The sequence below is a fragment of the Phodopus roborovskii genome, unplaced genomic scaffold, assembly GCF_943737965.1.
Source record: "Phodopus roborovskii unplaced genomic scaffold, PHOROB, whole genome shotgun sequence".
Taxonomy (NCBI): domain Eukaryota; kingdom Metazoa; phylum Chordata; class Mammalia; order Rodentia; family Cricetidae; genus Phodopus; species Phodopus roborovskii.
Window position 1 is genome coordinate 24200563 of NW_026126418.1, and position 17911 is coordinate 24218473.

A 17911-nucleotide genomic window follows, 5' to 3' on the forward strand; every position below is an offset into this window, starting at 1 on the left:
AGTGTACCATTACAATTAAAAGCACACTGTCACAAATAAAAGCACACCAACTTTTAGCACATTTTAGTTTTGGATTCTCTAGAGGACAAAATCCCTGCTGTTGCCTGCATCTAGGATGCTCCACCCCTATAGCCTTCTTCCTCAAGTTGAAGTTGCTGTTTTCTCTGCTTCTGTTACAGATAAAAACAACTACAGTGAAAGCCACAGTGGTCTAGCTAGTCCTGATGTTCTTTTTAAGTCTTCCTCAGGCCAAGATGCACTGCGGGTCTTCAAGCGACCTTAAAGTGAAAAATTATTTACAAGGTGTACATGTGATAAGAATTAATACCCAAAATACGCAAGGAACTCGATTCAGTACCAAAAAACAAAACAAAACAAAAAACAATGCAAATCTTTTAATGACCAAAAAGCCAGATGAGAAATTCCTAGAAAACATAGAAAAGACCAATAATACATTTTTAAAGTACTCAGTATCACTTATTATGGAAATGCCAATAATCACATTGAGATTTTTCATACTTCTTAAAAAAATACTAGAATAGGAACCTTCAAAATGTGTTCCAGACTGGAGAGACAAGAGACTACTGAGTGGCTAAGAGTGCACGCTATTCTTGCAGAGGACCAGAGTTCAGTTCCTAGCACTTGTAACTCCAGCTATTGGGATGCTGACAAGAGCATAGACACACACACGCACATACACATGCACGTGCATAGGAACAAATACACAAAAGTATTTTTAAATGTCTTGCTTTCAATATTGATTTTACGAGGTAGCAAGACTATGACAATGATTTATATGATCATGTTAAAAGATTTTCTAATATTTTTAACACAAAGACTTGCTGTAATGCTTGAATATATTGTGTTATGTCTTATATGGACAACGTGTCTAGTTCATTCATAAATCTGTAAAAATGGCAATGTCAGTTGCAATTATGTGAGTCAATGATCCAGTTTAAATAAGTAAAATGGAACTAGAAAGAAAAAGCCAGTAGTTAGCAGAAAAATAAATGAAAAGGTTATAAAATTTCTGTGAACTAGGGCCAGGGGGGCAAAGATGAAGGAGCATAAGAGAACACATTGCTTTGTAATCAAAGCTCTGTTCTTCATGCTGTGTGTGGGATTGTTTCTCCCATGCTTCCACCACTGCATAAAATACTGAGCAGCTCCTATGTCTCACACAGCACCATTCCACTAGTATACAGGCTGACCTCAAAGGTTCCTTAACAAGTAACAGACACAGACTGATAAGCCCAACATTAGTATGATACTGGAGGAGGTAATGTAACAACTGTACATGAAACATGAATGCAAAGGGAACCCTCCCCAAACAGTCTCAACTGCTCAAATGAGGGTCACCTGAACATTCCTGATTTTAATCTTAAGCAATAGATGAGAATGAACCAGAAGGAAGTAGAAATAAAGGTACCCAGGTGTGGTGGCACTATGTCAAAGAATACTACAATGCAGATCTTTTGTTTGGGATGGGGGATGTGACTAGAACAGGAAGACCACACGTGGAAGGGAAGAAAAAGTGGGTTGTGGGGGGAATACAAAGAGAGACAGCTAAAATTAAGGGGCATTTAAGGGTTATTATGGAAATCTAATATAGTAAAAAACTTTCTAAATTATATACACATATAAGGGCAATCTAAATGGAATTCCCAAATAATGGGGAGGAGGGGCAGCGTCCCAACTGGCCATCTCTTGTTACCAAATGATGCTTCCAGTACTAGAATTGGGTTATATCTTATTGATTTGTTGGCCAAAGAAGCCCCAGCATAGTCCCTAAACAACTCAGGCTATTGCCAAGATTATAAATTGCTCTCCGCAAACACACAGCAAAGCCCCATTGCTGAAGAGAACACCTACAAAACTCATTGAACATGGAGATGTCAACTAGGGCTTACCTAGAGCCTTCACAGCTGTGTTATAGCATTTTTGATACAGGAAGGTACTCTGTATGCTACCAAAAGAGAAACAGAAATGTCAAACTAGCCATGGATCTATGATGATGTCCTGCCTGCAACGCATGCTAGGGCAATAGTGGCACAAACTTGTGGGAGTAACCAACTAATAATTGGTTTAAATTAATTCCCACTTAATGAGATGGAAGACATACCTGGCAATGTTTGGGTGTCCAAGAACTGGAGATTAGATAAGTCAGGGCCCTAGAGTAAAACCAAATAAGGCTGGTCTAATAACGAAAGGAAGAAAGAAAAGACGGAAGGAAGGAAAGAAAGAAGAAAGAAAGAAAAAAGGAATAAATGGATAAAATGACTCCTAATGATATTCTGCTATATTCATAAATCAGTGCCTTGTTCAGTCATCATCAGAGAAGCTTCCTTCTGTAGCAGATGGCAACAAATATAGAGACCTACAACCAGACATTATGCAGAGAGTGAGAGGCCTTGGAACATCCAGCCCTAAATGGGATGTCTCCATCAACCACACACACAAACACACACACACACACACACACACACACACACACACACACACACATCAGAACTCAGAAAACCCAGGAGAAAAAGAGGTGGAAAGAGAGTGAAAGTCAGAGGGTCTTCTAAATCAACATGAACAAAGCTCATATGAACTCAAAGAGACTAAAGCAATATATATTATACATTCAATATAGGTCTCTTATTCTTGTGCCTTCTCTTGGGCTTTTTTCCATCTGTTAATTTGTCCTCTCCAACAACCGGATGGATGGATGGATCGAAGGATCGATGGATGGATCGATGGATTGATCAATCGATAAAAGAAAACCTAACTTCTAGGGTAAATGTTAATATTCTGAACTGTTATTTATACCTGCTAGGAAAAGGAAAATCCATTTTCTCCACTGGAATGACATTGGAAATGTCAACTACTCCATGGCAGACCTTATGTTCAGGAATAGTTGACCAGCATATAATGGACTCCACAGTGTGTGTGTGTGTGTGTGTGTGTGTGTGTGTGTGTGTGTGTGTGTGTGTGTGTTGTGTGTATGCTTTTATTTGGTTACAGTAGTTAAGGATACTGTTGTTATAGTTGTTGTTGTTAGGTTGGTTGGTTGTTTTCTTTTTGGGTGATATTTTGTTTTCTTGGTTTTGGGTTTTTGTTTGTTTTTTGAGAAAGAACTTAAAAGCTAGGTAGATATGGAGAAGGAAAAGATCTGGAAGGGCAAATATGATCAAAATATATTTAAATTTAAAAATGTTTTAAATAATAAAAGAAAAAGTCTATGTGGTACAATTGCAAGCAGCAAGGATTGAAGACAGACTTTACATGTATCTGAAGGTGAAGAGAGAATTCAAACAGGCAACATGTATTTACAAAAGAAAAGACAATGTAATATTAACTTCCCAATTTTCCTTATGGAAAATTTTAGGATCAGAATCTTCTCAAACTGAGACAAAGAAAATATGGGCTCCAGTCAACCAGATGAAAATGGGTACATAAATGCAGGGACAAAGAGAGAAAATGACAAAATACAATAAATAAATAAATAAGACAAAATACAATAATAATAAGTTTTAAGAAAGAAAAACAATGAAGACTTTGAAAGTGAACCAGTCTTGTTTCTTACTAAGGAACTGAGAAAACAATAATTCTAAGTATAAAAATAAGGAATAAAGAGATGGAATTTTAAATTTATTTAATACTAGTTTCACTAATGCAATGCTATCTTATATTTTCCCCTCAATTTACCACTGAATGTTGGATAATGGTGTTATCACTGACTTCAATAAACAATGTGTCAGTCAGATCTCTCTATTGAGAGTACAGTATACACCATGAAATATGCACAGCAGGTATGTGTGCGTTTACAGAGCTGAGTTTCTGTCAACACTAAAGCACTGACTTTACTCTTTTCCTACAGCATATTTATGTAATTAGAACCTTAGCCAAAGGATTATATGTAGAAAAATCCTTCATTCAAAATCTGTCATAGATTGCAATTTTGTCAAAATGCCAAAGTTTCCAACAGTGTCAAAGGTTACTAAACATGAAGACACCAGCTCTTTTTCATCTTTTGTTACTTTTCTGTAAAAACCATAAACACACACCTCATTATCTGAAATGTTATCATTTGACTCTGTTCATGCTATACTTCGTAACATATTTTTCTCTGTAAGTTTATTCGATCATTCTAAAGGGCAACATCAGTTCTCTGCCTTCTGCTCAAAATCTGCCCGCTCTATAAATGTGTAAGAGAATCCACAGACAAGAAAAAACTAACAACCAAAAATGTTCTGCAAATATAACAGGATCATAATAAGTGAGTTTACCTTTAGAGTGTGCATTAAATGAAAAAGAGGCACAAATGATTGGAAGAAAAGAATTGGGAAAATTACCAATAATGTGTAAGAGTAAATATCAACTACTTCTCAGTTACTTCTCATGAAAGGCAATTCAAGTTTATCAAAAACAAGTTTCAATCTAAAAATGATATTGAGGAAGATAATAAAACACAAACCACTATACATGTGGTATGGAACTGTTTATATATATTTTAATACATTGTTGAGAAGTGCAAACATACTAGTATAATGACATCCTCTATCAAACACAAAGAAATACCACAAAAGACAATCTATCCAACAGATGTTCATGCTCTGATGTTTGACCTGATGTGTTGCTGTATCCTTTGGCAGGTAGGGTTGGGGAAGGGTGGGTTCAGCTCCTGGGGCTGAGCTGGATGGTAGGTGTCAATGACTCAGATATCACACAGACACAGACACACACACACAGACACACACACACACATGTGCGTGCGCGCGCGCGCACGCACACACACACACACACACACACACACACACACACACACACACACACCGCCCTGCCACTAGTTACCAGGGAAAAACATGCTAATCTGGGAGACTGTCAAAGCAGGATTTCTTTTATTGTATCAAGCAGGGACTTATATAGGGTTGGGGTAGTGGGTGGAACTTAGGATGGGGTAAGGTGAAGGAGAAAAAGCCAATAATATTCCACCAAGCTAGCGGTTAGCTAGGCAGGGGGCAGTCTTACATCAGGCCTTTCTGAGTCACTCCCATGTGGAGTTTATAGGCCAAAGACAAGTTGCCAAACTTTTAGCCAGGCTCAGGAGTTCCACTCGGCCTGGAGTGGCCTGGAGACCCGGCCTTTTAAGGCCCAATAGTCTGTGTTATAGAGATGTTCATTGATAACAATTAATATTTAGCTGTTTTTTTTTCCACTTGCTTTTATTTATTTGATGTTTTATGATACATATTTTCGGAACTAAGCAAACAGAAAGCAGAGCACAAAGGAAAGCCATAACATTTCTTCATACAGGTCATCATAAACCCATGATAAGTTCTTAACTGACAACATTGTTGAAAAGATTTCAAGAGTCATTCAGGAAAAAAAAAAAAAATCAGATAAAGCTACAGGGGGCAATTCACAATAAAAGATAATGAGCCAAAGAGATTTCCATTTTCCTGGAAAATATTTCCTGCCTGGTTTTCTTTAAAGGAAACAAGATCCTGAAACTTTACAAGTTGTCTAAATCTCAGTGATGAACAACCTTTGTTTAACACCATTTCTCCAAAATTGCTGAATTTCAATTTCACCAACTGGTCTGAAGCAAGATGTTTATTAGAGGCTGTATAACACTTTACGTATTTCTATGAAACAGTGCTCTACAGCTTCTAGGCCAGATTATGGCATCTTTGTCATACATTTTGCATCTTCTATTCACAATAGTAGTACCAGAAAACAGTTTGTATTGATAGTATTATCAAATATCACATACTGTCTTAAGAAATAACATTAAAATGAACATATACATACACTCACACATATACACATGCACTCATACACATACACACACATAAATACACAGAGACAAATGTATACACTCACACATGTATACATACACATACACACTCTCACACACACATGATGGGAGATGTCATTCTGTATGTTTCTCATACTGGTTAATAAATAAAGCACTGTTGGCCAATAGGAAAGGAAGATAGGAGGGACTAGGAGACAAGGAGGAAAGAGGAAGTAGTAAGGAGGGTGAAGATGGAGAGACTGGGAAGACAAGACACTGGCCCCTTTCCCCAGTAAGAAGACAACATGGAAATATTAGATTAACAGAAATAGGTTAATACTTAAGACAGAGCTAGCCAATAAGAAACTAGTAACTGGCCAACAGCATTATATCAAATACATAGTCTCTGTGTGTTAATTGGGGCTGGAGCAGCGGTGGGACAAGACCAGGCGGCGGGCGGAAAAACCTTACTCCTTACACACACATACATACATATGCACACACACAACACACACATATACATACACATATGTATACACACAAACATATACATTCATACACACATGACAGACACACGAATACACACACATATATAATCCCCATTATTTCCCTCAGTGCCAATCAGTCTGTCTTAAAGAAGAGTTAAGAAATGAATGAATAAATGAATGAATGAGTGAAGAAAAGTTTAATAGCTACATAGCTTAAAGCCAGACACTTAGCACTCTTTTCTATTCTGTTCATATCCCCATGTTAAAAATATCTACTAAATAGACACCAAATCAATCTTTACTAAAACTGTATGTATAGTTCTCTGTGTATTTTGTCATAGCACCTAGTTTCATTGGAATCTGTTTGTATTACTCTAAATTCATGCCAGGTCTAGATGATTGTATGGGGCATGAAGCAGAATAGTAGAACACTTGGCTATCATGTGTGATGCCTTGAATTCAATTCCTAGCACTCAGTTATAAATAAATAAATGCATGCGTAAATAAATAAGTAAAGCTATTGATCTGATATTTTTAGAGATCATAGTTAATAATAAAACTAAAGTTTCAAGTCTACAATTCAGGCCCACACTTCAGCCAACACATCCAGTCCCATTTCCATGACCTAGAATATTACCTGATCTGGGTTTAGTAAACCCACAGACACTGAATAATTTCAGATGAAATAATTATGAAAAGCAAAGGAACACAGGTTCTTGTATTAAATCATCTGTTCCACATTGCAGTATTCCAGTAAGCCACTGAGCTCCTATCAAAACTGTAAGACCTGTCAGTGGGGTGGCTAACCTTCTCAGACTGTGCAGGAACTGTAGATTTTCAGAATTACCAAGCATGTGTGGTTACAAATGCAATGTGGTTCCTTCTGTATGAGTTTCAAAACAGATATTTCTCTCCAAATGATTGGGGGTTTATTTTGTTTCTTTTTTCTCTTCTCTTCTCTTCTCTCTCTATCTCTCTCTATCTCTATCTCTATCTCTATCTCTATCTCTATCTCTTTTGAGAAGAACAAATGGCCGGTTAGAACCAGATGGTTACTCATTGACCAATAGCACAAGAGAAAAGAGGGAGGAAGGCCACACACAGAGGTTCATGATCCAGCAGACAAATGTTAAATCATTCCTTTTCATCCTCGCATGGTGCTCATTAATGGGTCACATACATACAATAAGCATGTGCGTGGGATATATGCATGGTGCCAGTGGGTTGTGAAATACAAAGTTCTCAAGTAAACCTTTTATGTCATGAAGTTCATGAGAAATCATTTTGGTTAATGTAAGATAATAATACAAGAGGACTAACTCAAAATGTGATGGCTTAAATAAAAATGGCCCCCATAGGCTAGTTGAGAAGGACTAGGCAATGTGACCTTGCTGGAATAGGTATGGCTTTGTTGGAGGAAATATGTCAGTTGGGGTGAGCTTTGAGGTTTCAAAAGCCCATGCAAAGCCCAGTGTCACTGCCTGCCATCTTCAGGTTCCAATGTAAAAATCTCAGCTACCTCTCTGTCTGTACAATATTATGTTCCCCACCTTGATGGTAATGGACTGAACCTGTGAACTCTAAGCAAGCCTCAATTAAATGTTTTCCTTTCTAAGAGTTGCTGTGGTCATGGTGTCTCTTCACAGCCATAGAATAGTGACTAGGACACAGAGGCAGAGACACAGAGACCCCAAAGGACAGGAGACTGGTTGGATTCTACAAGGAGGTTTACAGGACTGATCCTTTTGGAACACTCATTTAAAAACACTTATAAAAAACTCAAATGGCTACAAATGCCCCTACCATGTTGAAAAGCTGATTGTATACATAGTTATGAAAACCTTAAGGATGTGTTATAGGAGACAGAACCAAGGAATGAGACATCCAGATGCTGTAAGTCAGGAAGTGGTTTGAAGGAGTAATATCCAAGGCCTAGAGGGTCTCCAATATCACAAGACAGAAGTTTCTCTATATTTTTTGGCTTCTTTATCCTCTGTATATGTTTACGTACATTGTACCTGGGTATTTAAACTGTGAAGCAGGGATGATTAGAATGAGAGAGAGAAGGGGAGGATGGGGCTGCAGGGAAGATATAAGCATTCTTCACTACATGTCATGAGTACTCCCCAGCTACCATGTACATCCAGACTGGACATTAAGCAACCTGAATGGCTGTTTCCTGGTTATCTTTCTCTCAGTCCTCTAGGTACCCTTTTTCCCCTTATCACAGATGCATTTTCTCATTTTTTTATCACCTTGACTTTCTGGCCTAAGTAAATAAAATTAGCAATTTATATGGTGTATACATTTTGAAGCATTATTTGGAGTCCTAACTTATCATTTCTCCATCCAGATAATCATACCCTTGGTTGAACAAAACTCTGCTCTTTATATCTTTCAAAACATGTCCTAAAGTTCCCATTTGAGGGCCTATAATACTGCCAGTCCCAAGAGCCTTGTTACAGGGCAAACAGACAAGAGCAAGATCACAATCACCCTTTAACAGCTCCTCAGTCTATTGAAGTGTTCTACCCCTTCATTCAGTCCCTGTCATCTAATCAGATTACCTATAATTTGGCCATACTTATTGAAGCAAACACCTGTCTGACTAGTTTGCTTTTCTTTTAGGAAATCACTTTCTCTCCATTAATTCTTTAGTTCATAAGATTCCTGGAAGACTGGCTCAGTCCAAGAGGGAGTTCCTCTCCTGAACGAGGGCTTTGATAAAGCTGTCTATAAAGTCACCCTAGGTTGACTCAAGGTCACTAACCTAACAGTCATATGATCTGGAACTGATGGAACTATGTTTCCACCAGTGTGTGTGGTCAAAAATTAAGTCATGACAGAAAAACAGATCTGAGAAGGTACAGATGTCCAACCTTCAGTCATTAGGAATTAGTGTCAACCAAGCAGATTTGTTGTTGTTGTTGTTGTTGTTTAGGTTTTTGGATTTTTGTTTAATTGCTTGTCTGATTGGTTGGTTTGGGTTTTATTGATGGGTTTTGTTTTGTTGACACAAAGTCCCTTATAGTCCCATAGGAACTTAAACTGGATATGTAGCTAAGAATGCCCTTGCACTTGTGATTTCCAGTCTCCACATCTCAAGTGTTAAGATTATAGATGTATGTTGCCACAAAGTTTATACCAGATCAGGGATGGGAGTCAGGGGTGGAGGAGTGGGGGTGAATCCAGCACTTTGTGCATGCTACAAAAACACTCTACCAACAGAGCTACAAATCCAACCCTAGATACATATGCTTTATGAAACATCATGAGGAAATCATTTTAATTTTTAATCTATAAAAAGAAACGGTGGTGCCAAATGTTAATGGCACATACGCCTTTAATCCCAGCACTTGGGAGGCAGAGCCAAGCAGATTTCTGTGAATTTGAGGCCAGCCTGGTCTATAGACCAAGTTCCAGGACAGGCTCCAAAGCTTCACAGAGAAACCCTGTATTGAAATACCAGGAAAATAAAAGAGGAGTGTATCGTGGAAGAATAAGGATCAGGGAAAACAGATAAGCTGAATAGATGTTAATTCGTGGAGAAATAATTTACAACAGAGACAGATGAACGCCAGCAGGTTCTAGTCCCAAGGATGCCTCCAGATGTTCTCTGCCTCCCTCCATGAAGCAAGAGAGAGCTCTGAGCTCCCAGACCTAGTTCTTCCACATTGTGTCCACCCCTGTCCCCACCCCCAATGGGCATGGTCAGTGCAACAGGTGCTGGCAGGGTGAATGTCTCATTACAGGGGTGGGGGGGGGAGAGAAGGAAAAAGAAATAGTGGCTAAATAAGGTTGATGTGATTCAAAAGCTGAATAGGCACCTCAGCCATTTGTCCCAGGTCTGAAACCTAACAATTACATTAACCATTATAGTGAATATGTAAATGTGTAATGAGACAAATGAAACACTGTCTTCCCAGGCAAAGGGAGAAATGGCCTCATCCAAAACAGAATCACTTCTTGATTTAAATGATCTTTTTTTTTTTCCTCATCATCTAAATCATTGCCCTTTCCTTTTCCCTCTTCAGCAGCCACATTGCTATTGTACCTTTAAAAACAGTCTAAAGTAGAATGATGCTCAAGTGCATAGAACAGCCAACAGTCTGTCAAATGCCAGGGGTGAGCAGTTGAGCTGACAACGTGGCAGCATGAAAAAAACAAACAAGGAAAGAAAGTTTTTGAAAACGCCTTCTTCATGGAAACAATTTGCATTGAGAACATGACACAAAGGGAGGCAACACACCTATATCCCACCTCTGCTGAGATCAGCCAGTTCCTAGAGGGTCGGTCACCCATGACCCTACACTCACTTCTCCTTGGTTGCAATATTTCCCTGCCATTTCTGATAGGACTTCATGAACATGAGATCTTTTCAATGTTGATAAGCTCTGGCATAAATTCCAAAACATCACTGTGGCTCCACATACCTGGATAAAGGTCAGGCAGTTAATAGTCCAGCGTCCACAATCAAGTGTGCCTTCTGTAGAACAATGGACTATACCACCTCCTGACCTGCAGCTGACTTTGCCCTGGCTGAGGGGTCTAGAAGACAGCTGGAGAGGGCAGTCAAAGTTGTTGGGCAAATACAGACACCCCATAGTCTGTCTAGAAGATGGATCAGAACACGTAAGTCCGCAGCAGGAACTAGGGTAGGAATGTTTATGAGCTCAGCTGTCGACCTCTCTGTACCTTTCCTGCTTGCTAAAGGTGAGAATACAAGAAGCATGAGTCAGCAAGAAACAAAGACATTGACAGTTAGCAGTGGGAAACAGAAGAGGATCATAAATCCAGAGTCACATTCTGGTCAAACTGAATAAAAATCTGGGCTCCAAATAATTTTAAACTTGTCTTGGCCTGACAGTGCATAAGTATTTCTGGTGTTTGATCTTAGAACTTTGTTCCATTTCCGGGTTGAACCACAGTCATGGAGCAGCCTGCCACAGACATGCACAATTAAATCAGTCCTTCAGAGCCATTAGCATGGCAAAAATTACTATAACCAAGGTTAATTTCCTTTAGTAACCTCTAAATGTATTCCAGACATAAGTCACCCAGTGTACATCAATAGTTATTTGATTGGTGGATGTTCTGACAAAGCCCCTCTTCCAAATATAGACCCGGAGGAAGACTAGAATATTCCTTCTGAGCCTAGATGTAGCACAATTTAACTTATCAGTTCTCATGGTGCAGAAATTGTTATTATAGGCTTTAAAATTTTCTTAAACTTATTGCATGTGATACATTCTCATTCTGGTACAGAGAAGTGAGAAAATACATAAAGCAGGCAACTGTGCCACTGTCACAGAGTAAACCAATGAACACACATATTTAAACAGCATCACAGGTTTTCATTACGGAACAACAAAACAATTAGCAGTTTTCACTGAAAATCTTGCTATTTCTTTTACAAATCATTAAACAGAGGCACTTTTTTTTCCCATGAAATTGCTGTGTGATCCTATTTTTCTTGCATAATGTTCTTTTTTTCTCATTTCAAAATAATGGTTTAGTTGGTCGTTAACACTTTAAATCTGCAGTATCTTTTTCACAATTTAAATTCAGTATGGGTCTACTCATATTTATAGAGGACAGTGTCAGAGTCAGATGGAGCAAAAGAATGTCACAGAAAAGCATGAAAAGATTAGAGGATTCACCTTCCAAAGGAGCTTAGTCAATTGTATTTCTAATACAACTTTCAGTCCCATGCTGCCTTAAGATGAATAGATTTTTAAGGCGAAAACTCCTGAGGTCACTTTATATTGTGTGTTATACACTCCTACCATGTAAATTTGCATGTCCATTTAACTGGGCCACAGGATTTCCCACACCAGGTTAAGCCCTTGCTTCTTGCTGAATGTGTGGAGGTATTTCCATGAGAGATTAGCATTTGAATCAGTAGATTAAGTGACACAGCTGGCTCTTCTCAGAACTGGTGAGCAACTTGAAAGCAGCAGAAGGCCTGAGATGGGAGGAAGAGGTTCTGTTGCTGAGGCTATATTCCAAAACATGTTGGTCTCCTTAGCGACAGATTGAAAATGACAACCAGCAAAGTGTGTGTGTGTGTGTGTGTGTGTGTGTGTGGTGTGTGGTGTGTGTGGTGTGTGTGTGTGTGTACTGCCATTTAGAAAACAAAAGCATCCTGATACCCTGGGATCACAGAGCCACCATTAATACTGCTTTCATTACGATCCCCATCACTCATAACCAACACCATAAAAATAATTCTAATTTGAATCAAAAAGGAACAAAATATTTGATAAATGTACCTCAGCTATAGATGTTATCTTTTAAAATCTTGACAGATTTACTTTTTTCAGTCTTACCATTAATTCCATGAAATTTAAGAAGTTATTTATGTGTGGAGAAAAATCAGCATCAGTTCTGACGGCTTACATTACGATGTCTGAGACACTCATGTATAAAATATTGTCCTACCACTTGACAGTTATATGAAGACCTGTAAGAAGCAGGAGGAAGCAGGAAAGAAAACTAAGTCTTAGAAAATGGCTCCAAGTGTTTCTTAATAACAGATATGAAAAGGGAAAATCAAGGATTTTGTTAGCTTTGAGTGTCAAAATCTCTCAGCAAACAAGTCTACTACCCTTCTTAGTGAGACCTCTAACACTGCAGTGCAGTTCACACCTCCCTACTGTCTCTAATTAACAAGCATGCTTAGTCTCACAGACTTCCCTTCTCTAAACCCAGTTTGAAAATGAGGACCCTGCACTTTGTAGCATTTTCATGCAAATTCCCAGGTCAGTTTTCTCTGAAAATAAATGTTGCTTGCTACTTTGCAATTTGGTCAGCTGGAGGGTAGTGACACATACCTTTAGTCCCAGCACTTGGAAAGCAGAGGCAAGCATCTGAGTTTGAGGACAGCCTCGTCTACAGAGTGAGTTCAAAGACAGCCAGGGATACACAGAGAAACCCTAAGCTATCTTTTCCCCACCAACACAAATATTTGAGGTTATGTCTCCTAGAGAAATTAAAGAGCATTCACTCAATTTTCTTACACTCCTGTTGGGAATCCTGCTTAAGAGACTACTATGAAATAATGAAGAAAAGAAAACTAATCAAAAGGAAATAACAATAAAAGGTGATTTTTTAAAATATGCACATACAGCTATGCAAGATAGTTTATTTGACTGACTTCTATAGAGTTTATATCATGTTTGGTTGGGGCTTTTCATGGTTACTCTTATTTGAGTTACTTTGTAAATATGGAAAACTATGCCATGACCAAGTTCTGAATGTCTGGAGAGACATGACTGTCGAGGGAGATGTAGCCAGAAGCTTGTGTGACCAATGAACTTTTCAATTAAAAAGCAAGAAACTGAAGCAGACATTTTTACATTCATGTTTAAATCAGTCACCTTCTACTTTTTGAAACTCAATTCTCTCATCCTCTTCTGATCTTCCTGCTTGGTGCCCACAAGAGCCACTGGGGCCTCTGCTTCCTGAACCATCTCCTCTCATCAGCTCCTTCTTGTATCATTGTAAACCTATGTCACTTGCTAGTGATCCTCTTAAGAAAATGCTTTTGTGGCCATTTCCCCATGGTTTCTACTTTTATATGCTCACCTGAAATACAGCACAATCATTAGTTCCCCCAACCCCCAAGCCAGCTTTTCCTCTGACTTTTCCTTGTCTACTCATGGTACTTCATTTCTTTTTGTTTTCCCCTCCAAAGTTTATGCTTGCATCGTCTTTGTTCACCTCATCATTCACTTACTAAGTTCAAGCTGTCCTCAACTCCTATTAGCCGACCTTCATGATCTACCCCAATTCCTTTCTTTCCATTTTAACACTGCCATATCCATTAAGTGCTCATGCCCTGTGCCTCAGATTCTTCACTGCCCTCATACTTGATTTCTCTAATCTTAGTTTCTCATGTACCATAGCAACCCTGCTCTCCACTACAAGAAGAATGTCCCCAAACTGTCCCAATGGTCAAAGTCCTCAGATTTCCCAGATTGATTTCCCCATAGCTTCCAACAAGAGAAAGTAGCTATCTAATCCCTGTCTTCTAACCTGTCCTTTACAGTGCCCCTGGAAGACCTAGCATAACTCCCACCTGAACTCTGTAGATGTCAAGGACCAGCCCTGTTTTGTATATCTCCTGTGGCCTTCTTTGAGAACACAGTTTCTTTTTCTTCCTATAATGTATTTCCTTAACTGAGTGCCTAACTGCTGGGGCAGCACCCTAGAGTAAAACAGATAGACATTCAACTGAGTACCCAAGCCCCAGGACTAAGCACAGCTGTACTATTAAATTGATCTAGGAACCCCATTACAATTGATTCCCCTTTTCAGAGTCTCAGCTTTTCACTTAAGAAAAGTGTTAGGAAGGCCTTAAGAAGATGTTAGGTTCTAAGGTTTGATGCCTTAGACTTGAATATCACTGTATGCTAGACTGTTTCAATAAGCCTTATAAGCCGTCTCTAAGTGCTGTAGAGAAAAACAACTTTTTCTACTTATGGATATGTGATGCTTAATATCATACTTTGCAATATGTAGGTCCCTGAGAAACATTTTGATATTGCAGATGAAGAAAGCAATTGAAAGTGGCATATTCTTTAAACTGAATAAGGCAAAATTAGAACTCAAATCTCTTGATGGTCAGTCCTAAGTTTGATAGGCTTGTTTGTTTATTTTTGTGTGGTTGTTGGTGTTGTTTGGTGGTGGTGGTGGTATGTATGTGTGTGTGTCCGCGTGCGTGTGTGTGCACATGCACACTCTTTAAGACAAGGTTTCATTGTGAAGCTCGGGCTGGGCTGGAGCTTACTATGTAGACCAGGCTGGCCTAGAACTCAGAGATCTGCCTGCTTTTGCCTCCTGAGTGCTGGGATTAAAGGTATGGGCTATCATGCCTGGCTGATACTTGCATGCATCAAGTCATCAAGAAGTGATTTTCCTCAAAGCTTTTGGATAGCAGTTCTAAGTACTAAAAATACAATCTGGAATTTGAAAGGGAAACCAGTATGAACTGAGGTACCATGAGCACAAAAACCAAGTGAGGAAGGAAGACAGTGTTAAGTGTGTATTAGATCCAGTTGTCTAGAGGAACAAAGTCAAAAGAAGGAGCATATATTAAAAGAGGGTTTACTAGATTGTCTTACATGATATGGTTGGAATAGTCCAACAATCTATGCCTCACATTGAAGAAGCAGAAAGTCCAGTAATTGCTCAGTCCACAACAATTTGGTCCCAAAGGCCTGGAAGATTCCTGTAGGGACACTGGTGCTAACATCAGATAAGGAATCAGGAGTGGCAGAAACAAGCTAGGTAACTTCAGCAGTGAAAACAAGGCCAAGAGAGCAAAACAGTGAAAAAGTCTTCGGGGTTACACCTATATTTAGGACAGGTTTTTGCATATTAACTAAGGCAAGCAAGACAACCCCATATACAAACATTTCTACAAGTCAATACAATGTAAAACTCCCCTAATTGAGACTCTCTAGGTTGTATCATGTTGATAATTAAATCTATCAATCAAAAATGAGAAGGCGTTAATGATATTTAGATGATAGTTGTGATTGGTTTCATATGAGATGTGAGATAGATGCAGAAACTTTGGAAGTCACAGCCAAAAAGGCATCTCATATTCCTTAAATAAATCATGAACTCAACATACAAGGACTTCATTGCAAACAAACTGAACTTTAATCTGATATTCTGACATGTGATAGCCTCATAAATTAACTTCTGATGCAATATTTCTGTCTGGCAATCATTGTTCAAAATGCCCATCATAGTTGTTAAGACAAAGCAAGCCGGAAATGGTAAACTATTCACAATATAAGGTTATTAGTATTGTCTCATAATCCCAAATGGCATATTGTCTTATATCAGGTCCTTAAATGCTGTCCCAGCCAGACCGTCTGCTAGGAGAAGATTCTTGATGAACTTGTTCATCATCAACAAAATCACTTAGAGATACAAACACAAGAATCTTGCCCTATGAGAGGAACAGTGCAATCTTCCAGATAAACAACATTCACCATAAGAAGAAAGTATTTTCATTAAGCCAGGAAAATTTATTTTCATGACCTTATGAGTTGTTGACATTATTGAGCTTTTTAAATTTTTTGTCAAGGCATCCAAATCACTAGATTTTGGAAAAACAACCAAGTAATATAGTTTAAAACAGCAATTTGTTCTAAGAATCTATTTATTTTTCCCCTCAAAGGAATTACATGCGCAGGTTATTTCATAACGTATGAAAAAACATCTTTCATTTTTAAGATGTATATGGTGCCACTTGTGACTGGTGCTTGTGTCTTAAAGACTATAACTTATTCATAAAAATAAATCAGATGTTTCTGCAGAGCAGTGTAATATCAGGACCATCTGTCTGATTGTTCCCGGTACCTAATGAGGCATGAGACAGGCTCTGAGAACAATCAAGTTGTTTACTTTCCTCTGGTCAATAAAGAAAAAAAGCAAGAAAACAAAAAATCACTAGCATTTGTATTCATCTATATCAGAGAGAAAATGGACATGGGGTTGAAAAATGGAAATGTGTTCAACAGTTAAAATGCCTGCAAGTCTTTCTATAACAACATAAAAGGGTGATAAGCAGGAAGGAGTGAGGATGATGTGCTATCAAGATGAAGAGAACATGTGTTACCTCAGCTGAAGACACTGTCTCTGTGCCTCTGAGGCTAGGGAAAACACCTCTGACATTAACATTAAAAAGACAATAGCCCTTAAGGGAGTAGATGTGTTTTAAGAGAAGTCACAAACAGAAAGCGAGATTAAAACCATAGCTTGGCCATGTTGTCTTTAAAATACAACAGCCAAGCTTGCTCTTGCAGGGAAAATGTAACTCTAGCACCACTGATGTGCAATGATTTTAAATAGTTTACATGTCATTTAAGGCAGTATTTAAGAGGAATACGGGATCGCTTATGTTCATAATTTTTATATGCTTCTATTGGAAAACACTACTTAAGAATAACCTTCATTGTCCATGCAGACCTTCCCATGGGGTTCTGCTTCTTCCTCCAGACTGTGGCTGCATTGGTCTATGAGGATGGAAGGAGCAGAAGCGTGGAACAGGGTTAGGCTAGCTGTGGGTACAACAGAGACAGCCTTCTGGGAAACAGACTTTGGTGAATCAGCTCAACTTTATTCCAGAGTATAAGGAATATATAGGATTGGGAAGCTTGGGGACAAACACTAATTTGCATTAAGTGGCCTGCTCCTATCATAAGGCTTAGTATGTGACAGGAGAGCTCCTTGCACAAATCTAGCAGGATAATCTATGACAAGCTTAAAGCTAAAGATAAATCAAACATCTAGTTTAGAGACAGCTTTCACATAAGGTCAGTCCTCCAGACCCAGTGGCATTCTCCAGATAAGGGCCGGTAGAGGCGGGAAATTTTGCTGGAGAGAAAGGGAGTTCCCATGTTGCCAAGATTTTAGAAAAAGGCTGCCATGAATGAGAGACTGCAACCTCAACCATCCAGCAATGTCTTCCAAGACCTCTGTTCTCTGGTGCTGAAGAACAGGCGGAACCGAAAATAAGGTGGTGCTGCCCCATTGGCTGACAGTCTAGGCTAACCCACAAAAGCACCTACTTACCTGCTCCCAAGGCTGGATCCCTGCCATGCAGCAAAGGAGAAAAGTT